The sequence below is a fragment of the Lygodium microphyllum genome, chromosome 19, assembly GCF_053477565.2.
Source record: "Lygodium microphyllum isolate KBCC chromosome 19, Lygodium_microphyllum_v1.1.10, whole genome shotgun sequence".
Classification (NCBI taxonomy): domain Eukaryota; kingdom Viridiplantae; phylum Streptophyta; class Polypodiopsida; order Schizaeales; family Lygodiaceae; genus Lygodium; species Lygodium microphyllum.
Genome location: NC_141153.1, coordinates 122,032,465 through 122,039,214, shown reverse-complemented (window position 1 = coordinate 122,039,214; position 6,750 = coordinate 122,032,465).

Genomic DNA, 6,750 nt, shown 5'->3' with positions numbered 1-6,750 from the left:
ACTATAGCGTTGTTTTGGTTTCGATATCATGATGCTATTAATGAGGGAAACTTCCATTTTTTTCCTTCTCTAGATTGGTGATGTTGATGGCAGCCTCGAAAGAGAAAAATGAAAAATTTGGTAAAGATGGATGTCTTGCACAAACCATTTTCTTTTGAACAACATAAGCATAAATCCATCAAACATGGCCCTTCTTCATTTGAGCAAACACAATCCTTCATAAAGCAAGACATCTCAATCTGAAGAACAATGTACTTGAAAAGCAAAATCTCTCTCTCTTTATCTTAGTCATGATTCAAACCGCATCAGCTCTCATAAACTCTAGCTCTAGCCTTCTCTACATGCCATCTAGGATGACCTCCCTCCCAAAAAATGCACCAAATGGATAAAGCCTTCCAAGCACAAAAAAATCTCAGGCAAGGGAAACTGTGAATACTGTCACGGACCCTGAAAACACTCAAAGAAAGGACCAAAGCTCTCTCCTTCACACAATAACCATGAACCTCTGCGTACAACAGATTTCACACGAAATTCCATCCTCACTCCCTCTCTCATAATATTAAACATGAAGCACCAGAGAAGGGAAGAGAGTTACGGAGAACAAGAGAGGAAAAAAACATGCAAGAAGTAGTATTTATAGGCATACTCCTACAATCACCTACTCATGGGACTCCTCAAACCTCAATCTTTTATTTCATATGAGAATTTCAAATATAATGTTTTTGTTCTTGTTCTTTAGACTAAGGTTCATAGCCATAAGCCAAGTGAACATTGATAATCCATGTCCAAAATGGTTTGCAATTGTAGTACATTAGAGAATTCTTAGCATCATACAACAATAAAATTTTCACCAAAATAAGGCTTCATCAAGAGGGCTATAAGTATCCTATTAAAGAGGCTCTACTTATCATTACTCTTTGTGGCTTACTTCATGGTGCAAGGTTGTGAGTAAGGCATAATTTTTCTCCTTAGATTGTCAATTCTTGATAAGGCAGTTGACACTATAACATGCAAGGATTTGAGTCATGTATAGGCTATGCTAGGTTTTAGCCATGGGTTGATAGACTAGGTTTGCCCTTAACATAGTTAGAACCTTAGTCATATTACTTCTATGTGTGAAGCAATCTTTAGGTGCCTCATGAAGTGTAGTTATGCAAGCAATTTCCAAGTGTGACCTAAGAGGTATTATGGGTGCTCCACATTTTTTTTGCTTAGTACTGATGCTTACGACTTGTTGTATGATGGATATTCATGATTATGATATATGAGATTTGGTAGTTGACACCATGATTCTCTATCTCTATCTGTTTTTTTCATATTCTCTTATCTATGTTTCTAATTTTCTTATTATTAGTGTTGTAGTATATATTCTCATGTCTCTATGTCATTATTTTTTGAGTTTCCTATGAGCTACATGATGCGGTATTAGGTATTTTCCACACTATCTACAACAATGAGATAGATGTATTTCTATATGAGGCACTGCAGTCCTATTCTGCATTTTTTATAGATTAGGGGCTATAACATTTATACAAATTTTACCACAATAACTTCCAAGCTAAAAGTAAGTATTTCCCAATGAGAGAAAATGGGATATTCAACATGTGGTAGTGTATTATTGGCAATCTCCTTATGGTTTCAAAAATATGATACCCATGCAAGCATGAGGCACATTGAAGTGCACTTTATTATGTACAAGAGCAACCACAAGTAATTATAGTAGAAAAGCATAACTTTAGTACTAACAAAGAGTTGAGAGTAGGTTGATCCTAGTTTCCAAAGATTCGATCATAGTATTATGATGGATTAGGCAACACAAGGAGAGAAAAGACATTGGAAAAAGGAGAGGCCTAAGAGACAAAAGAAAGAAGTAAGATATGAAAGTTTAGAGGGTTAGATTGGAATGATAAGAAGGTGATGAAGATTTGATACTACAATAAATGGTATGGTGATGGAGATTTGAACTTAGAATAGATATCAAGCATAAAAGGGTGATGAAGAGTTAATAATTCAAGAGATGGTAGGGATATCAAAGAAATATTAGATGAAAATATGGATAATTTTTTTAAAAAATATAATGCCCTACCATTGGTCTTAGGATTGATATTTGCTACAACTTGTTTGCATTGGTATCTACACTAGAATAAGCAATAAAATATGCATCGAATTGTTGTTGCTAAATAATGATGATAAAAATTAGCAAAGGGAAGGGGCCAAATCCTTATCGTCCATATTTGCTATCCTATCAAACATCGACCATATATTTGCTTGATAAAGACCTTAGTATCTACCAAAAGTAGTTAATGATCCATTTAGAAACTTAAAAATATATAATTATGATATTTATAATATATATATAAGTTTAAATCCCATTCTTTGAGTTCTTCCACTCTAGAGAATAGATAAAACACACATTTTACATATTATCTAGTGTGGTATGTGTCTTGGAGATTTACAGGGGTTGTGCACTCCTAAAGGAGAATATCATAGTAAGAATAAGTTGAACCTTAGCCTAGTGCATGCTAGCATATGTTTAGCCTAGCATAAAATGTTGTGTGAGGAATGAATAGCAAAAGGGTTACTCACAACCAATGTCGAGTAATAAAGGAGCATTGATGATAGTTTCATGTCTTGATGCTAGACTCAATAGATATGGATTTCAATTATCGTGATCCTCTGAGAAACTTCTACTCATGCAAAAGATAAGGCAAAGTAAAAACTTCTTTCCTATTACCCACCATCCATCCACCCAAGAAAATAGCATGAAAACCACAACCCATGTAGCACCCAACTTACCAACCATCAAAGAGCCATCAAGATACCCTTGTAAAAGCATCCAATGAATTTATTATTACACTCCACAAGCTCAACAATGGGACCTTGGACACCCTTTTATTCATTCAAGAGGCTTGATCCGTGAAGTACAATGGCTATCTCTCACGTAGCTTCTCACACATTCCAAAAACGCAATGAATTTCTTGGTGTGAGCTTGCAAGGCAGTCTGTTGAGTCATGATGGTTGCACATGGCAAACTCCATGATCCAAGCTAGTGCCCTTTGATCCTCAACCCTCTATATCCTCCACATATATGAGAGGAGCATGTATTTGGTAAGAGAGAGTGTGAAGATGAGATGAAGAATTTCACTCGCTTGGTCTCTTAGTCTCACTCTCTTTCTCACACACACTCTCTCTCCATGGAAACATGAAAGAAAGTACAACAAGTTGGCACACAATAACTTTTTATATTCTCTCTCATCATTTGAATACATACTTTTAGGGTTAGGGCTTCCCCCTTGTCTCTTGGGCATCTAGCCCTCTTTTTGGTCCAATGGCCAATCATCTATTATTGCCTACATGCCTTTTCTATGGTGAGAATAGAATGGAACCTTTTTTATTTTGCCTTGAAGTCTATGCTAATATTACAAATTGCACTAGATTGACCCCAACTTGTCTATTTATGTGGAAAGGTAATACAACTAATCTAACCACTTGGTGATTTAATTGTGAAATTACTTTATGCGCATTGTCCTCTAGCATCACTTCTTGTGGTTAACATTTACCCCCCTCGACAAGTGCCAATCCCATGGCACACACTATCGTAGGCGGCATGATCCATCTTACACCGAACGTGGATGCTAAGAAAAAATGTATTGTCTATGGAGGTGTCATTCAAGTTGTTAATGGTTGAAGCTTCTTGTTACAAAGTAACTTTAGGGCATTCATGGGATTTGCATGGTGAGTTTTGATGGTAGGTTAAAGGTCAAAGGAGCATTGAAGAAGAGCTAAGGACACATGGATCCTTGGAATCTTTCATACCAACAATTGAAAAAAAAATTCTCATGCAATCTCCCCCTACAAGTGTTGAGATCTTAAAGCATTGAACGATGGATAAGTTGGTACTCTTAGGCTCCCGCTTGGTGCATGATTGCTGCCATAAACATTACCAACTTGTCTCTGTTTTAAAATAGCCCTTAGTTGTCCATAACTAGGCTGAAATGAAGACTCCCTATACTTCGTTCCATACCACTCCGCAAGCTCAATAGCTTTGAAAAGATTGGTAGGGTTTTGTATCATAACATTAGTTGATAAAGAAGGCTCTAAACCATACATATAGTTATGGAGTTTAGCTTCATCACTAATGCTCTCTACATACATGGTAAGGTTGAGGAATTGGTTTGTATAATCCCATATACTTAGGCTCCTTTGCTCTAATCCATACCATCTCTATGCCAATTTCTCTTTTTCAAGAGGTAAGACAAAGACTTCATCTATAAGTGTATTGAATGCATCCAAATTCTCTACAAGTATGTCCTCCTTCTTGATGTATCTCCACCAAGTATGCACAAATCATTCTAAATGCAAAGATGCAAAATGAATCTTCATATCATCAATTCTAGGGAATATATCAAAGTAAGATTCCAAATTTGATATCCATTCATCGTGATTGGATGATGAAGATGATTGCCCATTGTACTTTCCCAAAATGATATTGTCCTTCAACTCTCTTTCACGAAAGGGTTGCTGTCCCAAAATGGATTGCTCATGGTTATTAGGCATTGAACCTCAAAAATGAGATGGTACTCTCCCAATAGGTGGCTGAGAGCTAGTATGAAACATTTCCATTGGTAGAGGACTCTAGGAAGTTGGGAATTCAGCCCATAAGCTTGGGCATTAGCACCATTCAATTTGTCCAAATAGTCATCATGCCTTTATGAAGTCTCATCTACTTCATATTGACTATTGGGAATTCCCCTTTGTCCAATGATACCATGACCTTGACCATTTTGGTTAGGTTTATTGGGACTACCCCTTCGTCCAATGATTCCATGATTTTGACCATTTTGGTTAGGTGGCTGAAGTGGGACTAAAGGTTCATTGCTTGAATGAGCTTTCTCCTACGCTTCCATGGTTCCCATTTGCATTTGCATCCATTGGGAGAATTGAGATATTATTTGAGCATTAGATTCTACTAATTTTTCAATTGAAGCATTTGCTTGGGTAGTGTATTCTCAATGGAAGACTTTGTTTGATTAGATGACAATACCATCTGCTCTACTCTAGATAACACCTCCATATGCCTTTGAGAATGTCTATTATCATGTTCACACATGGTATCATTGTGGGAACTAATTTATCCTTGCATTTAAGGCTCTTCAAGGCCCTCTTAAGGTGTATTTTCCAGCATGGAATCTTTGATTTGTTATGCATACTCATCCTAGACTTTACTCGTTCCCTTATAGCCTGCCATAGTAGTGCAGTCCTAGAATAACCCTTATCAAAAAATTGGCTATAACTTGAGCTAAGAAACTATAATTTCAAATTTTTTTAATTTAAATCAAAGTGAACAATGTTCTCTTCAAGATGAGCTACAGGACGTCATAACATATTTAGGAAATAAAATTCTACAATTCACTCTTTGAGACTGAACTGTCCAGGCCTCCACCCTGTTTTAACATGTAAGTACCATATTTCCACCTATGAGAGAAAAATGGTAGTGCCTAATGGCTACCAAACCCTATAGCAAGCTATATAGGGCCTATGGGCACTATGTAGTACCTGCACTTGTACTTTAGTGATGAAGATGGTACTTGCCTTGCAGTGTCCTATAAATCCCCTATTTTACCTTGTTTCGATCTTGAAGGTACTTGAGTCTTTGGAAGTGCTCAATCTTCAATTCTTCACTTGTTGTACATGTGTGAGGGATAAAATGACAGGACAAGCTCCCTACATGGGCTCTGAGTCACTGAGAGGTGGGCAAAGCTCCCCCCTGGGTTTGGTTGGTTGTACCCCTTCAAGATCTTTAATAGTGGGGGAGGGTCACCTCTCTATTGTCCCACTATCTCCCCCGATATCCACCTTTTTCCTCGGTTGGAATATCAACATAGCAACGGTATGCTACTCTAATAAATCATCATGATATGCATTACTAAAATTTTCATTTAGCTCTTTACATGAACTGCAAGAGAATTTAAATTTGGCAAAATGAGGGTCTTACCATATACTAACTCACTACTGACTTACCCTTTTACAATGGATTATGATATATTTTGTCATGAATGAACAATCATCAACAAATCAATAAACTAGAGTAGGTAATGTTATCAATCAATGGGCCTAATCAATTGGATTGAATGCAATGTTGGAATTTTAGTTAAAAGCTTCTAATTCACTGAGATTGGATCCAATATGCATCAAATAAACATTGCATTCCATGAATGGGCTAATTTAATAAATGCTTCACTGAAATTTGATGGAAATTTTATAATTCTCTAATCTCTCAATCAATTGGATGAATGAGAGAGATTAATAATTGAAGAGGAATACCTTTTGTATATTTGATGAAGGCTTGATTGATCCCCAAATGCTTCATGAAGCCTTCAATTGCCCAATGTTATTGAAATATTCTTCAATCATTGTGTCTTTAATGCTTGGAAGCAACCTTAAAGCTTCAGATGCTTAAGATTGAAGAATTAAACCCGTTTTCCCCAAATTTTCTCCATAAAATCTTTTGAGCTTCAATCCTTGGCCAAAATCTTTGCTCAATCCTTGCAATTTCTTCAAGAATCTTTAGTGAAATGAATCCCTAGGCTAAGCTAATGAAGAATCTTCAAGAAATTGAAGAGAAATGGAAGCTTGAGCTGAAGCTTTCATGGCTCTCCATGGACTGCACTGTTAAGGTTTGGAGAAGAAGAAGAAGGTTGAAATAATGTGAAAGAATGATCTAGTCTGAAATATAAGCACTCTAATGAC